Raw genomic sequence first — 18,782 nt, forward strand, 5'->3', positions numbered from 1 at the left:
CAGTTCTGAGAAGTTTGCTTCAGTGGTCTGTGTTATAACTGCTCAGACATATTACACATCAATTGCCGTTCATAAATCTTGGGATATTCATTTTCTACATGGTGCTTTATCCTTTGCAGTTGACATAAGGGAGGTCTAGGATTTCCAGGAATTTCTTCAGAACTTGAATCCAAACAACAACCCGCATGATCATTTTCAAAAAGATGTTTGGGAACAGGCATTCAGTTGCTTCTTTTCCAACTCAAAAACTGACACCTCTGAGAAAAAATGTACTGGATAGGAGAGGCTTGAGACTCTTTCCACATCTGTGTTTGAAACATTAATGAGGAGCCAGAGTTATAATATTTACAATGCAGTCTATGCTGTGGCACATGCTTTGCAATCTTTGCATAATATACAAATCCAGAGAAACAGCAATTGTGAAAGAAGGGAGGATACAGTTTCATAATCAAGCGTGGTGGCAGATAGGTGGGGAGGATCAAAGGCAGTTTGTCCCTGATGCTGGATTGACATGATTAAGCACAGGTGGTTGTTGATTGGCCCCTCCCAAGAGAGATTATAGGTGAGGCGTTGGGAGGGGACATTTGCAGGAAACATCTGTTAGTTAAGTGTTAGATATCTTTGCACTGGATAGGTTCCAATTCAGCTTCTGTGAATACTTTATTTCATATTATAAATAATCACTGATCTGCTAATCTCTGTTTTGTTTTTTCCGATTTTAAATATTGCTTTATTTTTCAGAACTGGTTCGTTCATTTAAAATGTACTCAAATTACTTGACTTTATTTACAATCAATATATATTTTTGACAGGTAAACACCTTTCCTTCCAGTAGTTCTGCAGATGCTGGCCCTTGTTTCATAGCCAACAGTCCTGTAGCCCATTTTTCACCAGATATCCAGGAACTTCAAAACCTAGGAAAAGTCCTTGTTGACCTGGGCAATGACCGAGCCACTAAGGGGTTTCTGTAATTTATGTCTCACCATATTTTTATGGAAGAGAGACACTTTATATCTGACTCATCTGATGAGACCTGTCCAAAATGGTTGAACTTCTGTCATAGCTCTCACATTCCTCAGAGCACAATAGACCCATAACTACATCAAGGTAGTATCTCACTGGCACCCAAAGGAGCTTCCTCACTGGGAATTACTATGTTTTGTCACACAATCACCAGACATTCTGATTGGATTTGGCATTTTTATCTACATATCAGACCTGGCATAGGCAGATGTAGATATTGCATGTGTTACAGTTATCATCACCGGATGTAAACTGCTCCAAGTAAAGCTGCCTTTTGCAATTTGTCAGTGCCAATGTGGTTCAAGTGGAGCTCCAATTGTTTGGATATTTAACCCAAGATTACTATTGGTACCACCTTTGCTTTTTTTGCCACAGTCATTCTATCTGTATTTGCATCTTTGTATTTTGTTATCATCTCAGTTCATTCTCTTCTACTTTGTTGTCTCCATCTACTGCCAGGTCTAAAACATGATCTAAAACTTCAAGTGGTCTTCAACTTACAACCACAGTTGAGACCCCAACATTCATTATTAAGTGGTACAATCATTAAGTGAAGCATCATAGAACTGTGGTGCACAGCAATTAGAATGCAGTACTGGAGTCTAATTCTACCGACTGCCAGTAGTTTGATCCTGACTGACTCAAACTTGACTCAGATTCGGGTTTTCCCAGATGTGCCAACATGACTCTCTTAATAAATTGGAACTTTGCCCTGGACTCTGATTTAATTTTGGATGACATTTGGAACCCTGACACTTGGATGCATAACAAACACTCCTGTAGCCCATTTTTTCACCAGATGTACAGTAACTCCAAAACCTTAGATTGGTCTGTCTTGACATGTATGGGTTTTTCAGAACATACTACATCAAGATTTACCTTCACTGGCACTCAAAGAACTGCCTCACATTCACCATATGTTCAGAATGGATTTGATATTTTTTAATCTGCATATAAAATCCTTCCCAAAGACTCTTCTCTTGGAATCTTCCACCTTTGAAGTCAGTGGAGTTATTAGCTCTGATACAGACCCTCTACAGTTTTACGCTTAGAGTGTTTTCTAAGCCAGAAGAATCCCAAATCCCGGGATAGGGGGAGGCTTTGGAAATTGACCCTTTTGCTCAGGGGCTGCAACTAGTTTTACACTCAGTTCAGTGATCACATGCACACATGCCTAAAGCACTTGTGTGAAGCATTCAAACAGCAATTTAAAGCTCAGCTCTAAGGCAGCCCCTGTAAGCAGAATAGCGGAGGTGCAGAAATCAGCTGTGCCATGTGAATCGACTGAGCTAGAAAGAAGGAAATATAGGACAGGATAGGACGGGGGTGGTTGGGTGTGGTCAGCTGATTTTTAGAAGTACCAGTTTGCTTGAACCTGCCTGATCCGGCAGCAGCCAACCACTGCTTTAGCTTCCTTGAGTAGCCAAACTTTCAGATTGCTTCTTGAAGAAAAAGAAGTAGTCAGATGAATCCCTGGGTGGGGCAGGGCAATCAAAAAGTTCATTGTAGAAGAATAAGCCATTCTCAATGGACAATCAGAGTTTCACTGCTTCTTAGACACTAGATTTTTTTTTTGCATGTTTACTTTTCATACAAAAAGAGACTTTCTCCAGTTGCACCATGCCGTTTCCATTTTTGTGGATCTATCATCATTTATGAGGCTTTGTGATTGAAAGATAGCAAGAGGGAGGAGATGAGATATCCAAACCAAACAAAGAAGCTGAAAACAGCTTGAAACTAAAGCATTGTGGACACTAATCCTGAAAATATTTTTGCAATTTTTGGCTTAAAGCTTTCAGAGAACTTCATATAATTAGCTCAATAGATTCGTTTTTTGGAGTTTAAATAAGAACTCTCAGTACAAACGTCTGAGACTGCTTTGAGGTGGGGGTGAACACTTTCATTTTTGACATCTCCTGAATGGCCATTTGTGGCAAAGCCTAAGTTTAGAGGCTTTTTTTATATAATAGTGTTGACTCACCAACAGAGAGAGCCAAAGACTATAGTATTGCCACCTCTCTTTAAGGTTCTGTTAGTCTTAACCCCAGTGGAATATATTGTATAAGCCCATAACTCTGAAACTTTTAACTTTAAAATTAAATTTTGTCATTTTAAACCCAAAGACATGGCTATGCAAAAGAAGACATAAAAATTAGACAGATGATCAGCAGATATAGAATTCTTAAAGCCTTTTAAGACTGTGTATATGTTAAAAACACAAAACCAAATTAAAGAAGAAAGCTTGAGGAAAAGTTTCAGTGACCAGCAAGGGAACTCTGGGAAGAAATCCAATGTCTGAAAGGATATATGAAACAGGTGAAAGACAGAGTAGATTGTATGGAGCATAAATTGGAGAAGACAAACTCTTTATGTGAAGCTGAATTGCAAGAGATAATTCTGGAAGTTCAGATTAAAGAATCCCAATTAAGATTTTGTGGAATACCTGACCAACCAGGAGAACATATCAGATTAAGGATGGTGAAGGCCTTGGCCCAGTTAATTAATAAAGAGGAAAAAGAAATGAAAATTGATTTGGACAAGATTTAATATTGCTGCTTATTTTCTTTTCTTTGGAAGTTTAATTTAGCTTTGACTTTTTTGGGCAGTCTCTTTTATAACAATAAAAATTCCTCACCAGATGGACACACTTTCTCTTTCCGCTTTCCTCCCATTGCGGAACTGTCCCAACTTCAGCAGCTTTTGGCTGCACTTCTATCGCCGGCAAGAAGAGATCCTCTTGGATCAATAAGGGACTTTGCGATGTCTCTGAGATCAGCAAGACGTTCTCTTCCCTATCACCCTCTCTTCGGGACGGTTTAGGTCCAAAAGGACTGTCCAGTGGCAAAAGTATTGACTGGTATCTCGGAGCTCTGTGATTGCAAGTCGTACTGTTGCAACGTCAGCTTCTGTCTCCACTGGAAGTCTGGAAGTCTTTAAGAAGATGATGGATAGCCATTTGGCTGAAACAGTATAGGGTTTACTTCCTAGGCAGGGGGTTGGACTAGAAGACCTTCAATGTCCCTTCCAAGTCTGCTATTGTATTGTGTATACTTATAGCAGATGAATATGGTAGATTTTCAGTAGTTTTAATTGACCTCAACAGAATAAAATCAATAGTGGTAGGTGTGTATAGGGCAAATGAGAATAGAAGCATTTTTTTAAAAAAAATAATGGACCAGTTACAGCCCGTTTCATGTGGAAACTGGCTTATGATGGCAGATTGGAAAGAATGACTACACTAGCTTTGTGTAGAACACCACATCAAGGGGATTAAACCCTCACAGGGTAAATTATCAAAGACTTTCTTTGAAATGATGGACAATCTAATACTAATAGATTCATGGAGAAATAAAAACCGAGACACCAGAGAATATACCTTTTTTTCCTAAAGACAATAATCTTTTTCAAGGATTGACATGATATGGATATATAAAAATCTCTCGGAGAAAGAGCTGACATCGCAAAGTTACCCAATGTGCGATCTCAGAGCTCCAAGATCGCAAGCGATACTTTAATGCTGGGTGGTCCATCTGGACCAAAACTATCGCAAAGACAGGGAAGTGTATGTCTTGCTGATCTCAGGGACATTGCGAAGTCCTTGATTGATCCAAAAGAATCTCTTCTAGCCGGCGATAGAAGCGCAGCCCCAAGCTGCTGAAGTCAGGACAGCTCCACAACTGGAGGAAAGCGGAAAGAGAAAGTGTGTCCATCTGGTGAGGAAATTTTATTTTTACAAAAGAGACTGCCAAAAAAAGATTAAAATCAAATTAAACTTGTAAAGAAAATAAAATAAAATAAGCAGCGAATTGAAGCTATTTTTGATAGTGTGTTATTCTTTTTTTTATGGATGGAAGTTTTGCAAACACTTCCTACTTTTTAAAGTGAAAGTATTGGCTTTTCTTCTTCTACTTCTTTTTTAATCTATGGATTAAATCTTTTTTTTATTTTCACAATACTGGCTTGGATGGGATTTATTTTTCTTTTTATTTTGTTCCATTTAAGAGCCTTGTTTCTTTTAAGCTTGGAATATAAAGAAGATATAAAAGGAATATAAAGAGATCAATAACGTCAGAGGGAAAAGAAGTTATACTGCCACTTGGATGTTGGAGGCTGAGTCCTGGAAATACTGTTCTTTCTCTTTTCTTTGATCATTTTGACCTTGCACTTCAAAGGTTTTAGCTTGCAAACAGATAAGATGGGTTGTTTATGCAGGTGCCCTTTGGAAATGGAAAGAATGGAACATGGAAAGGGATGAGAGATGGAAAGGAGTTCTACCTCAGATTTCAAGGTATAGAAGGAGAAAAAAAAGAAGAATTGATGGATTGAAGGAGAGAAACTTTGACAAAAGCACTACTGATAACCAAAGATAAGCAGATTAAAGAAGCTGATGGAGGGTTTCGAGAATTTATAAGACAAGCAACAAGCAATAAAGTGCAAAGAGAAGCCCACACAAAGTTGATTAAGGAAATAACCAGAAGATTAGTCCCACATAAGGCAAAAGAAATAAGACTGTACTACTACTGGAAAGACACAGGTTGAGATATAGAAACTATTAACAAAATACTAGCTAAATCGTTAAAATTAGAGCATTATGTTAAAAAGGAAGTGATAATGGATATAGCTAGATAGATAATTGATAATGATATAATGTATAAATATGTATTGGTTTGACAAGTGGAAATTTGGTATAAATTTTAAAAGGTGACCATGAAAGGAAGTTTTGAAACTTAGTTATATATGAAAGCCTATAATATTGAAATGGATATAAATTGTAACAGTGATTAAGAAAAGAAGTTTGGAAACTTTGTTATCAAACATACTTAATTTTCATTTAGAATGTTTCACAAAGATAGAATGTTGTTGGATGACATTGAAATTAGACAATGGAATGCAATTATGTGGTTTTGCTTTGAATTTTGGAATATTTGTTATAAAGGGATGTTAAAACAAGTATAGTTATATGAAGGTGTGATGATCGTAATATATACAAATATATTGGATGTAAAATATATAATTTGATATGAATTATGGGTGATGACTGTGGAAGGGATGCACAAAAGTTCTTTGTAACCAATTGACACACTTTTTAAAATTTGTAATGGAATATGTTTTTATGGTGTTTGTTGTGCCTTGTTTGTGTCTATTCAAAAATAAAATGATAATAAAAAATAAAAATCTCTCAAATAAAATTCTGAAAGTGGACACTCTGCCTAAATCTTGTTCTGATCATAATCCTGTGCTTCTGGTTTTAAGAGGAAAGAGCTTGAGTTTTAGATAGAGATAAAATGAAGCTATTCTACAAAAGAAAAGGATTGTAATAGACCAAAAATAAACTGCAAGAGTACTTTGAGAATAATTTAGGTAAAAGGACAAGCTTAGTGACAGTACTGAAGGCTAATAAAGTGGTTGGAAGGGGCTGTTTCATACAGCACAATCATCAGAGAAAAAAAAAATCCCAGGAAAAGGATAATGTATGTAATGAGACAGAAAGCAATTCAACTGTAATAGACTCCTATGGATCATAAATTTTTACACCATATCAAATCCTTATGACAACTATTGCCTATGTTAACAGTACAGGTGTAGCAGCAGCCCGTGGCTTTTACCACATATCAATTATAGAAACGGGACATAAGACCACGAAGGTAAAAGAGATATAGGTTTATTGATGCATGCTAACACACCAAAGTCTGAACTGTTTTATATCTTGCTACAAACTAGGCTTGAGGCTGGCGTTTCCATACAAGAGATAAACAGCTGTAGTAAGGCGTTTCCATACATGTGATAAACATGACATTTCAAAAGAGAAGGACATAAAAAAATACAAAAAGAGAAGTTTCTATAATATCTTAAGCTATAGGTGGCTTGACCTCTGTCTTATCTTACACCCACCCTTGGCTTTCCTGTGCCCTTCCTTTCTAGCATCTTGCCACACTTGTTCCAGTTGTACTTGTTACAACACACTGAAGAAATAAAATAAAAGTTAATGAAAGTGTATATCAAGCCTGTATTGATATTCAAAAGCTAGAAAGAATGAGAGCCTGGGGGGCTCATATACCCATGTAATACTTTGGTTCTTTTTCTCCCACCTGCCTCACAGGAAATAGAAATAAAATTGAACTAGGCACAACAAAGACACTTCAAGCTTGAAAATAAACCAGGGAGATGGTTGGCATATAACTTAAGAAAGGAAAAGCAAAAGACAATGTTTGTAAACATTTATGTAGGCAGTAATGTAATAACAGACATTGAACATTAAAAATTCCTTTCATAATTTCTATTCAAATTGGTACAAAAGACAGGAGATTGATATGTCAAAAATAGATGAATATCTTTGAAGGCAACAGCTGCCTAAACTGAGAGGCATCCATGACCCAATAACTGTTTTTGAGATATCAGAAGACATTTAAAAAATGAAGCCAGGCCCAGATGGTCTTACAAGCCAATTGTCAGCTCTAGAAGCCATCTTTTGCATTAGGCCTTCAGGCCTGGCACATTTGTTGCTGTGGGAAACTGGGAAGGAGGGTTGTTTGGGGTGGGAAAGATATAGTCAAAATAAATGGACTTGTACTTTGATTTGGTTGGGGAAAACATCTAATAAAATGGAACTTTGAGGAAACTCAAGTCTCACAGTCTTCTTTTGTTGGGGGTATTACTTGGAAACCTGACACCAACATTGTAAGTGTTTTGAGGATGAACTTCTCCAACCACCAAAGGACATAATAAATGATACATTACAGCAGGGAAAGATACACCAGACATGAAAAGAAGCCAAAATTGTGTTGTTACCGAAGAAGGGTCAAGATGTTAAAAAGACAAAGAATGGTAGACCAATTTCATTATTAAATAAGGACCAAACTCTTTGCTGCCATTTGGCAGAAAGACAAAAAAAGATTCAGTCTACACATGAAGACCAAGTGGGCTTTCTGCCAAAAAGGCAGCTAAGAGATATTGTGAAGACTGTCTTAAACATTACTGAACACGTAAAATATCGTAATGAAAAACAGACAGCCTTAATATTTTTTAGAATAGAATGGAATGGAATGGAACGGAAAGGAACAGAACAGAACAGAACAGAACAGAACAGAACAGAACAGAACAGAACAGAACAGAACAGAATTGAATTGAATTGAAAAATGCCCTTAAACATGTACATAATTCCATCTTCATTTCGCTTTCTAGATGTAGTGATTTTATTTTTGTTGTGTGGCTCATGTGTTCCTGCGTCTGCAAATCCTCAAATTTTGAAGTTGTTAAAATATGTGACTGTTATACTATCATTATTAATTTAGTCAGTTTTCTCTTCAAAATCCTATAGGACCATGAAAATATGAGCAACTGACACTGCATAATGGTATTTATTGTCCTCATCCTATTCCAATCAACGGCTGGGAGCTCCAAAACTTTGTGAGTTGGTTTGATAGTATGTTGCTCTCTCTAATTTTGTCTGAAAAACATCTCCAGAAGGCATATCAGTCTGATCTACTTCCAATCTTGTTGCAGACAGAGATATTTGTACACAGAAAGAAGGCACTCATGGAAGATGTTAGTATTTGTGGAGTTGCTGTTAATAGGATTGCCTGAATTTATTTAGATTTATTTTATGTAAAGTTATATTTCACTTCAGTTTCCAAAATAGTTGAAATAGAGATCAAATCTCCACTTTTAACAAATCACATCCAAATATCTATTAATAAAGTTTAGTTTAGTTTAGTTTAGTTTATTGAACATTTATAGGCCGCCCTTTTCCCTGAGGGGACTCAGGGCGGCTTACAATAATGAGGGAAGGGAGTGCAAGACAAGACATAAAAGAAAAACGTGAGTAAAAAAAATTAACCATAAAAGCACAACATTCATTCAACATTCGGGCGGGGAGAGAGTAAAATCCTATCCCCAGGCCTGACGGGATAGCCAGATCTTGAGGGCCGTGCGGAAGGCCTGGACGGTGGTGAGGGTGCGGATCTCCACGGGGAGATTGTTCCATAGCGTCGGAGCTGCAACTGAGAAGGCTCTCCTCCACGTAGTCGCCAGTCGGCACTGACTGGAGGATGGAATTCGGAGGAGGCCTACCCTGTGCGATCTGATGGGACGCAGGGAGGTAATTGGCAGAAGGCGGTCTCTCAAATAGCCAGATCCACTACCATGGAGCGCTTTATAGGTGGTAAGTAGGACCTTGAAGTGCACCCGACGATCAACAGGTAGCCAGCGCAGCTCACGGAGGATCGGTGTTATGTGGGCGAACCGTGGTGCGCCCACGATCACTCGCGCGGCCACATTCTGGACTAGCTGAAGTCGCCGGATGCTCTTCAAGGGCAGCCCCATGTAGAGCACATTGCAGTATTCCAGCCTAGAGATCACAAGGGCTCGAGTGACTGTTGTGAGGGCCTCCCGGTTCAGGTAGGGCCGCAACTGGTGCACCAGGCGAACCTGGGCAAATGCCCCCCTGGTCACAGCTGACAAATGATGGTCGAAACTCAGCTGTGGGTCCAGGAGGACTCCCAAGTTGCTGACCCTGTCTGAGGGGTATAAATTTTGCCCCCCCAGCCTGATTGATGGAACATTAGCCGAATTTTTGGGAGGAAAACACAACAGCCACTCGGTCTTTTCCGGGTTGAGCACCAGTTTGTTAGCTCTTATCCAGTCCTTAACAGCCTCGAGGCCCCGGTTCATCACGTCCACCGCTTCATTGAGTTGGCACGGGGCGGACAGATACAACTGTGTATCATCCGCGTATTGGTGGTACTTAATCCCGTGCCTCCGAATGATCTCGCCCAGCGGTTTCATGTATATGTTGAATAGCAGGGGGGATAAGACCGAGCCCTGCGGCACCCCATAAGTTAGGGGCCTCGGGGACGATCTCTCCCCCCCCACCAACACCGACTGCGACCTGTCTGAGAGGTAGGAGGAGAACCACTGCAAAACAGTGCTGCCCACACCCACCTCCCGCAGTCGTCGCAGAAGGATACCATGGTCGATGGTATCGAAAGCCGCTGAGAGGTCAAGGAGAACCAGGATGGACGCATGGCCTCCATCTCTGGCTCTCCAGAGATCATCGGTCAATGCGACCAAAGCAGTTTCTGTGCTGTAACCGGGCCTGAAGCCAGACTGGAAGGGGTCAAGATAGTTAGCTTCCTCCAAGGTACGCTGAAGCTGGAAGGCCACCACCTTCTCAACAACCTTCCCCACAAAGGGGAGGTTGGAGACTGGATGGTAGTTATTAAGAACTGCTGGATCCAAAGACGGTTTCTTCAGGAGGGGCCTCACCACCGCCGCCTTAAGCACGGTGGGGAAGTGCCCCTCCCGAAGAGAGGCGGTAACAACCGCCTGGATCCAGCCTCGTGTCACCTCTCTGCTGTTGGCAACCAGCCAGGAGGGACACGGGTCCAGTATACAGGTGGAGGCGCTCACAGCTCGCATAGCCTTGTCCACATCCCCGGAGGCAACATCCTGAAACTCAACCCAGAGACGGTCTGCCAAGTCATTCCCTTGTGTCTCGGCTGGATCTGCAAGAGTGGAGTCCAGGTCCGATCGAAACCGAGCAACTTTGTCCGCCAAAAACTGAACATACTCCTCAGCCTTACCCTGTAGGGGGTTCCCCGTCTCCCTCCTATTTAGGAGGGAGCGGGTTATCCTAAACAGGGCGGCTGGGCAGGACTCGGCGGATGCTACCAAGGAGGCAATGTGTGATCTTTTGGCTGTTCTTAATGCCCGAATGTACTCCTTGGTGCAAGCTGTCAACAGTGCTCGGTTCGACTCGGACCTATCGGACCTCCACAGGTGCTCTAGGCGTCTCCTCCAGTGCTTTATCTCCGGGAGCTCCTCGGTGAACCAAGGAGGCCTCCGTGAGCCGCTGACCCGGAGGGGCCATAGTGGCGCAATCCGGTCCAGAGACCCTGATGCTGCCGAGTGCCAGGCCGCAGCAAGAGTCTCCGCCGAACTGTGGGAGAGAGCATCTGGAATAACCCCAAGCTCCGTCTGGAACCTAACAGGGTCCATAAGTCGCCTGGGGCGGAACCACCAGGTCGGTTCCTCCTCCATATGGTGGGGGTTTGGCCTCCGGGAGTCTAGCCTCAGTAGGTAGTGGTCTGACCACGACAGGGGAATGGTCTCATTTCCCCTCAGACCAAGATCATAACTCCACTGCTCCGAGAGGAATACGAGGTCGAGTGTGTGCCCCGCTGAGTGGGTAGGGCCTCGGATTACCTGGGTCAAGCCCATGGCTGTCATGGAAGCCATGAACTCCTGCGCTCCATCAGAGTGTTCACTGAGCGAAGGCAAATTGAAGTCCCCCAGAACCATTAGCCTAGGGAACTCAATTGCTAGCTCGGCTACTGACTCGAGGAGCGAGGGGAGGGCTGCTGCAACGCAGTTGGGAGGCAGGTACGTTAGCAGCAGACCCACTTGACCCTTGAGGTCCAACTTCACTAGTAGGGACTCACACCCGGCAAGCTCCGGAGCAGGGATCCTACGAGGTGCTAAAGACTCCCGGACTACAATAGCCACACCGCCACCCCTTCCCTGGGCTCTCGGCTGATGAAGCACCTGAAATCCGTCTGGGCACATCTCTACGAGGGGGACTCCTCCCTCCGTGCCCAGCCATGTCTCAGTAATACATGCCAGGTCTGCCCCCTCGTCTACAATCAAGTCCCGAACGAAGGGAGCCTTATGAACAACAGACCTGGCATTTAGCGACAGCAGCCTGAGACCAGGGTCCTGATTGCTCGTGCCATCTGACCTTGGAGTGGGACTCATAGGGCCAGAAGGAGGGATCTCTGCGATATAGCGAACCCTCCTTCCCCGGTAATGGCCAGCCCTAAAGTCCCCGCCGTATCTGCCTCTCCCTGTTATGACCGCAATGCTCCGACTCTCTCCCCTGGGTGTAATTCCCCCAACCACCCCAATGACCCCCGCATGCCCCGCCAGGTCCTCCGAATCAGACATACTCATACACTCACACAAACAGTCCCCACAATATAATGGGCATGTATGACTATTTCCCATGATGATTTTTCTCATCGATATTTCTGGAACCAAAATGTAGCAATTTCCTTCAGCATATAAACTATTCTTAAAAGCTGTGCTTTGGTAGTGGGCCATTCTCACATACTATAACACAGAAATTAGAATTATTAAACACATTCCATAAAATATACTGTTCTAAAGGATTGCAAGGAACGTAATGTGAAACAGAGCTCTCTTAATGTATTATTAAAAATTGTTTTATAGAATAGTTTTTCAGAATTACCAGCATATCCTGGCCTTAGCATTTACAATAAAACAGATTAATGAAAATCTTCATAATCTAATCAACATCACGCTGGGCTTCCACATTTTTAACAGCAATTTTAATCCAAGCTGGATTTACTTTGCCTCAATGGTTCTACCTTTAACTCAGGGAAAATTCATCTCTAACTACAAGTGTGGGATTACAAATACTTTGGCTGCAGTCATTGGGGCACCTGACATCTCCCTTCACATGGCAAGTGTGTTGTGCATCTACAAAGTTCCTCAGGTAAGATTTGATGTAGATATACATTATCATTCTATCATAACTAACGAAATGTCTACATGAATCTCTCTGTAAAAAGGAGAGACATTTCGGATAAGTAGATGTTATTTTTGCTTGAAAAGTTGGCATAATAGCATGAGTAATCTAAGTCTAAATAGATGGTGAAGCTATTTGACATAGCAAATTCCAGGTACTGAACTAAGGCTCAAATTTGAAATATTCACAATAGATTCCACAAAAATGTATTTACTGATACTTCAAGAGTGACATCTTGGTTGATATTTCCTGATCAACACAAAGAGTTACACAATGTTTCAGTATATAAAAATAGCAAAATACTCAAATCAAATGTACACATTTTCAGAGGCTCACATAGACCTTTGCAATTGCATATGTTTACCTTTCTGTAGTTGACCTATGGCTCTGCTCCAGTCATGGGTAAAGAGACTCAAGCAGTTTTCTTCCAACAAATGTTTCCGAATGAATCCCACCAACGCAAGGGCCTCCTTATTGCTGTATTTTAGATGGATCTGCTTTAGAGTTCTTATAGTAAAAGATGAGAAAGGAGAAAAATTCCTCCAGGAGATGATCCCCACATTTTTGGAATATGGCATCTGCATTGAATTCATAGCAGAGTTACCAAACGTAGCTTTTTATAGTGATTTTACTGATACCATAGATGAAGGATTACATATATACCATGTTCTCATGAACAGCACAGCCAATGTGATAATCTTATATGGTGAAACTCAGTCCTTATCAGTTCTGAGAACTTTTCTCCAGGTTTCAGAAGTGGAGGATGTACCAAAGAAGAATAAGATCTGGTTTATAACTGCTCAGACAGATTACACATCAATTGCCGTTTATAAATCTTGGGATATCAATTTTTTGCATGGTGTTTTAGCCTTTGCAGTTCACAGAAAGGAGGTCCCAGAATTCCAGGAATTTCTTCAGAACTAGAATCCCAACAATAACCAGCATGATTATTTTCTAAAAGATTTTTGGAAACAAGCCTTCAATTGTTTCTTTTCAAACTCAAAAACTGAAACCTCTGAGAATAAATGTACTGGACAGGAGAGGCTTGAGACTCTTCCCACATCTGTATTTGAAACACTAATGAGTGGTCAGAGTTACAATATTTACAATGCGGTCTATGCTGTGGCACATGCTTTGCAATCTCTCTCTCTATACAAATCTAGAAAATCAACAATGATGAAAGAAAGAAGGAAATATTTTCACAATCAAGTGTGGTGGCAGGTAAGTCTGTTAGCAAAGTGGTACAGAAACCACCTTAGCTGTAGCTTCAATAGGGGTGTATAAACTCTTGCAAAGATTATTCTCCAGGGATATTGATGTCTGAAAATCCAAAAGCGAGATGTTCTCCACTGTCTTCCAAGATTAAAATTCATTATGCTGGTGACATTATCCAACCATCCTGTGGTGGGATTCACTTCCCTTCCCTTCCAGTTCACAAATATGAGTAAATGTGCCATGTCAGAGCATGTTCACTGCCTTCTTTGCATGTGCAGTGCTCTCGCATTTTGTGCTGGTGGGTGGCCACAACCTGCCACTGCTACTGGTTCGCCTGAACTGGAGAGAACTGGCTGAATTCCACCTCTGCAACCATCTCATTGAATGTTTACTTGAAAAAAGAAATTGGAAAATAATTTCAAAATTGGAAAACGAATTGAAAAATTGGGGGGGGGGGGAATGGAAATACTTAAGCTGTTTTTCTAGGAGATGCTTTGCTCTTCACCCTCTACTCCCCACCTTGAAAGTTTATCCCTTTCCTCCCTGTCCACAAGTGATATCTTTATCCTTTTTTGACCTGGTTTCTTGCCCTTTGGTTGCCTAGCGACTTCCACGGTTTTCAGGTATGATGTGCTGATGTGGGAATTCTGCTTTCCTGGATAGACAAATTTGATCTCTTTGTACTCCAAGGAACTCTCAAGAATCTTCTCCAGCACCACAAATTGAAAGCATCAATTCTTCAGTGCACAGCCTTCCTTATGCTCCAATTCTCACAGTTGTACTTTACAGTACATAGCTATTCAGACCTTTGTTGACAAGGTGATGTCTCTGCTTTTTAATATGCCATCTAGGTTTCCAAAGGAGCAAGCATCTTTTAATTTCATGGCTGCAAACAGCATCTGCAGTCATCTTGGAGCCCATGAAAATGAAATCTGTTCCTGCTTTAATTTCTTCCATTTTTATTTGCTATGAAGTGATGGGACCAGATAACATATTCTTAGTTTTTTAATATTGCATTTTAAGCCAATTTTTGCACTCTACCCTTTTAACTCATCAAGAAGATCTTCCCTTTCTGTCATTAGAGTGGTATGCTCTGCATATCTGAGATTTTTGATATTTCCTCAAGCAATCCTACTTTTGGCTTGTGATTCATCCAGCTTGGCAATTCAAAAGATGTACTTTCCATGTAATTTAAATAAGCAAGGTGACAATATATAGCCTTGTTGTACTTACCCTATTTAGAAGCAATCAGCTATTCCATGTCAGGTTCTAATTGTTGCATCTTGGCTGGCATGCAGGTGCTAGACCTGCCCCTATCTGATCCCTAGAGGAAAGGAAGACCCTCTACTCCATTTTGTTAAAGCAAACAGTTCGTTTATTAAAGATGTTGGTTGCAGTAATGTGACGCCAGCTCTGAATTCTTCTGTGCTTGCAAGATACAAAAAAACTTCATGCATAGCCCATTCTTCCTCCATCTCTGTGACCAGTCTGTTTCCAGCCAACCAGATAATGCTGAAATATTTGCAGATAATCCACATATTTCTCAGGCTTCACCTTGGGATGCTGGTACAAACAAGAGCTGGCTGTTCTGTCTTTATCACCTGTCATTCCCCCTCCCAATTTCCCATCACCTATAAATACAGCTTTATTGCCCTTTCAGACTCCCCACCTCTGCCTGATTTTCACAGTAGGAAGCCTTTGAGGTTCCAAGCTGAATCTGGCAGAGGTGACATTAGCCTTCTCAGGTCACAGTTATGGTGGTCAGGTACTCCCAACACTTTAAGAACTTGCCACAGATTGTTGTGATCCACATAATCAAAGGTGTTAGCATGGTCAATGAAGGAGAAGTAGATGGTTTTCTGGAATTACATTGTTTTCTCTTATTCCAGCAAATGCAGGAAATTTGATCTCCAGTTCCTCTGCTTTTTCAAAAAACCATTTGTACTTCTTAGTTCTTGGTTCATTTAAATCTGAAGCCTAACTTGTACCATTTTGAATATAACCTGGCTAGCGTGTGAAATGAGTGCAATTCTATGGCACTTTTATAAATCCTAGTATTCATTATATATTTATCAGATGTGATCTGGCTTAAATAGCTTTTGCAATTAAACCACAGAGCTTAATTTAATTTTTTGCTAGTTATTTATTGTGCAATTCTATGTTATTTTTATTTTCGAAATCTGATATCTAATCTCTATCAATATTTTAGAAAGTTTGTGATGTTATTTATATGATACTGGACTACAAAAAAGTTTTTATCTTGTCTTTCTTTAAAGAAAATTATTTAATTAACATATGTATGCTTTGAATACATGAATTATTTCTTTCTCCTTCGATTTGCTCCTCTCTGATTGCCTCTGTGTTTCAGGTTCATTCTTTTCTGAGAAATGTCAGATTCAACAACAGTGTTGGTGAACAGATCTCTTTTGATAAAAATGGAGAGTTCATTGGTGGATTTGATATTATCAACTGGATCACATTCCCAAACCAATCCTTTGCTAGGGTCAAAGTTGGAGTGGTAGATCCCACAGCTCCAGCAAACAAGTTCTTCAATGTTTCTGTAAATTCCATCACATGGCCAGTAGGCTTTAATCAGGTTAGTTTTTTGAATCTAGATTTCTCTGCCTTTATTTAAATATCTTATTAATTGAAGTCTCACAGTATCATCTCTTACTAACCTAGGTACAAATTTCCTGGAAAAGGAATGATACCAGTAAGACTTCTTTAAAAAAAACTTATTGGTATTGTATATTAGGAAATATACTTTCCTGGCTCCCTGTTAGTTATGGGCAATGGTTTTCAGAGTTTTGAAGTGAAAGCTGCAGGCCAGATCTCAAAAGTTTGCTGACATCAAAATTCAGAAGTTGAGAAAACCAATTTTAACTAACTAGCATACAAATTATCTTTGAAGGGAGATGGTGATTAATGAACGCTACATATATTTATTTAATTATAACTTCAGGGCAATTATTTGTAAAATTATGTCATGCTGCTACTTCATTTTTAATCTGTTGATTCCCCGGTAACTCTTCAAGCACTTTCTTTCCTCTCCGTATCTTAAAATATTCTTCTTCATTCATTGATAGGAGTTACCTTTATCTTTGTGTAATGATCCTTGTGAGACCGGACACAGCAAGGCCAAGTAAGAAGGAAAGCTGTTTTGTTGCTATGATTGCCATCGGTGTGCAGAGGGGAAAATATCAAGGGAGAAAGGTAGGAAAATTCCAAAAATAATAGGACTAAGCCATGATGTCACAGTACTATAATTCCTATTAATTCACCTGCATTCTTATTTCAGACATAGATGACTGCTCTCCATGCCCAGAAGATCAATATCCAAATCCTGGCAAAAATATGTGCATTCCAAAGCGGATCATCTTTTTGTCCTATGAAGACCCTTTGGGGATCAGTCTGACTGGTCTTTCTCTTTGCTTTGCTTTAATGACAACTATGGTAATCACAATCTTCATGAAACACAAAGAAACTCCGATCGTCAAAGCCAACAATAGGAATCTCACTTATACACTCCTAGTTTGTCTTCTCCTCTCTTTTCTTTGTGTCTTTCTATTTGTTGGGAGCCCAATACAATTGTGTGTCTCTTTCGACAATCAGCTTTTGGCCTCATCTTTTCTGCGACAGTTTCATGTGTATTGGCCAAAACCTTTCTTGTGGTTCTAGCATTCATGGCTACCAAACTTGGTTCCAGACTGAGGAAATGGGTGGGGGGAAAGATGGTCAGTTTCATTCAATTATTCTGTTCCCTTGTTCAAATATGTATTTGTGCTGCATGGCTGATAACATCCCCACAATATCCAGATATTGATGCAGAGATAATGGCTGAAGAAGTCCTCCTTGAGTGCAATGAAGACTCTGTCATGTTCTACTGCGTTTTGCTGTCCTTAGTTTCTCTGCTGCTTTTCTAGCTAGGAATTTACCTGACAGTTTCAATGAAGCCAAATTCATCACCTTCAGCATGTTGGTCTTCTGCAGTGTTTGGTTGTGTTTTATTCCAACCTATCTAAGCACAAGGGGAAAATATATTTTGGCTGTGGAGATCTTCTCCATGATCTCCTCCAGTGCTGGCTTATTGGTTTGCATCTTTCTTCCCAAGTGTTTTATCATTGTGATGAGACCTGAACTGAACAATAAACACCAGCTCATGAAGTGAAAGTTTTAAGAAATCTTTATCTTTGACTGATATGTTTTATATCTGCATGTTGGAGAACAAATAACTGGGGTCTATAAAAACATAAATTGCAGCCCAAATTAATGGATTGACATATTTATTGACATTATTGATTTATTGACATATATTAGTATGTTTTGGTGAGCTCTGACTAAATGTATCGATTCAATGTGAATTGTCAATTTCTCTTTCCTGGTCATCTTAATTCATATGCAGCAGAATGTGTAAGAAGAAGTGTAGTCAAATACAAATAAGAATTTGTTTAAACATGGAAGGTCTATGATTTTTTTCTGAAGAAATTGGACAGAGGGAATTCACTTGTAGTCATCACTTTGAAAACTTGGGGTAAATTCAAAAGCTGGCCATATGCCTTTTACTCAATAGAACAGACCAGAGAAATCTCTGGCACAAGAAAATAAATTCCATCAGCATTCCAATACATTCTAGTATCCAACTTGCATAATTGTCGTCTTCTAAGAGATTCAATTGAGTATGATGACTGTGTAGAACAGCATGTTTCATGGTCATAAATCTATTTGAGTAGATAAGAGTTTTGGAACATTTGAATAACTGTAGAACCGCAGGTTCAATAGTCATAAGTCTGTTTGAGGAGATAGTTTTGCAGCACTTGAATGAGAGGCACACTGTGATTCTAAGTGCCAGTTGATGACCCCAATGAGTTTAATTGTTTGTGCATGCTGGCAGAAGAGACTTGTTGTGGACCACATTGGTCATGGAATTTTGACTGACAGGGTACAGGAGAAGAGTTTTTTCTGGTGTGGCTCCTGTACTGCAGAATACCATGCCTGCTGA

General features: G+C 40.3%; 1 pseudogene; it reads left to right on the plus strand.

The window, feature by feature from the left end:
* Positions 1-12,397: 12,397 nt before the first annotated feature.
* Positions 12,398-18,782, plus strand: LOC148046463 (vomeronasal type-2 receptor 116-like; annotated as a pseudogene).

Source organism: Thamnophis sirtalis, unplaced genomic scaffold, assembly GCF_051295495.1.
Source record: "Thamnophis sirtalis isolate CommonGarterSnake01/CBP01778 unplaced genomic scaffold, rThaSir2_p1.2 scaffold_4, whole genome shotgun sequence".
Lineage (NCBI taxonomy): Eukaryota > Metazoa > Chordata > Lepidosauria > Squamata > Natricidae > Thamnophis > Thamnophis sirtalis.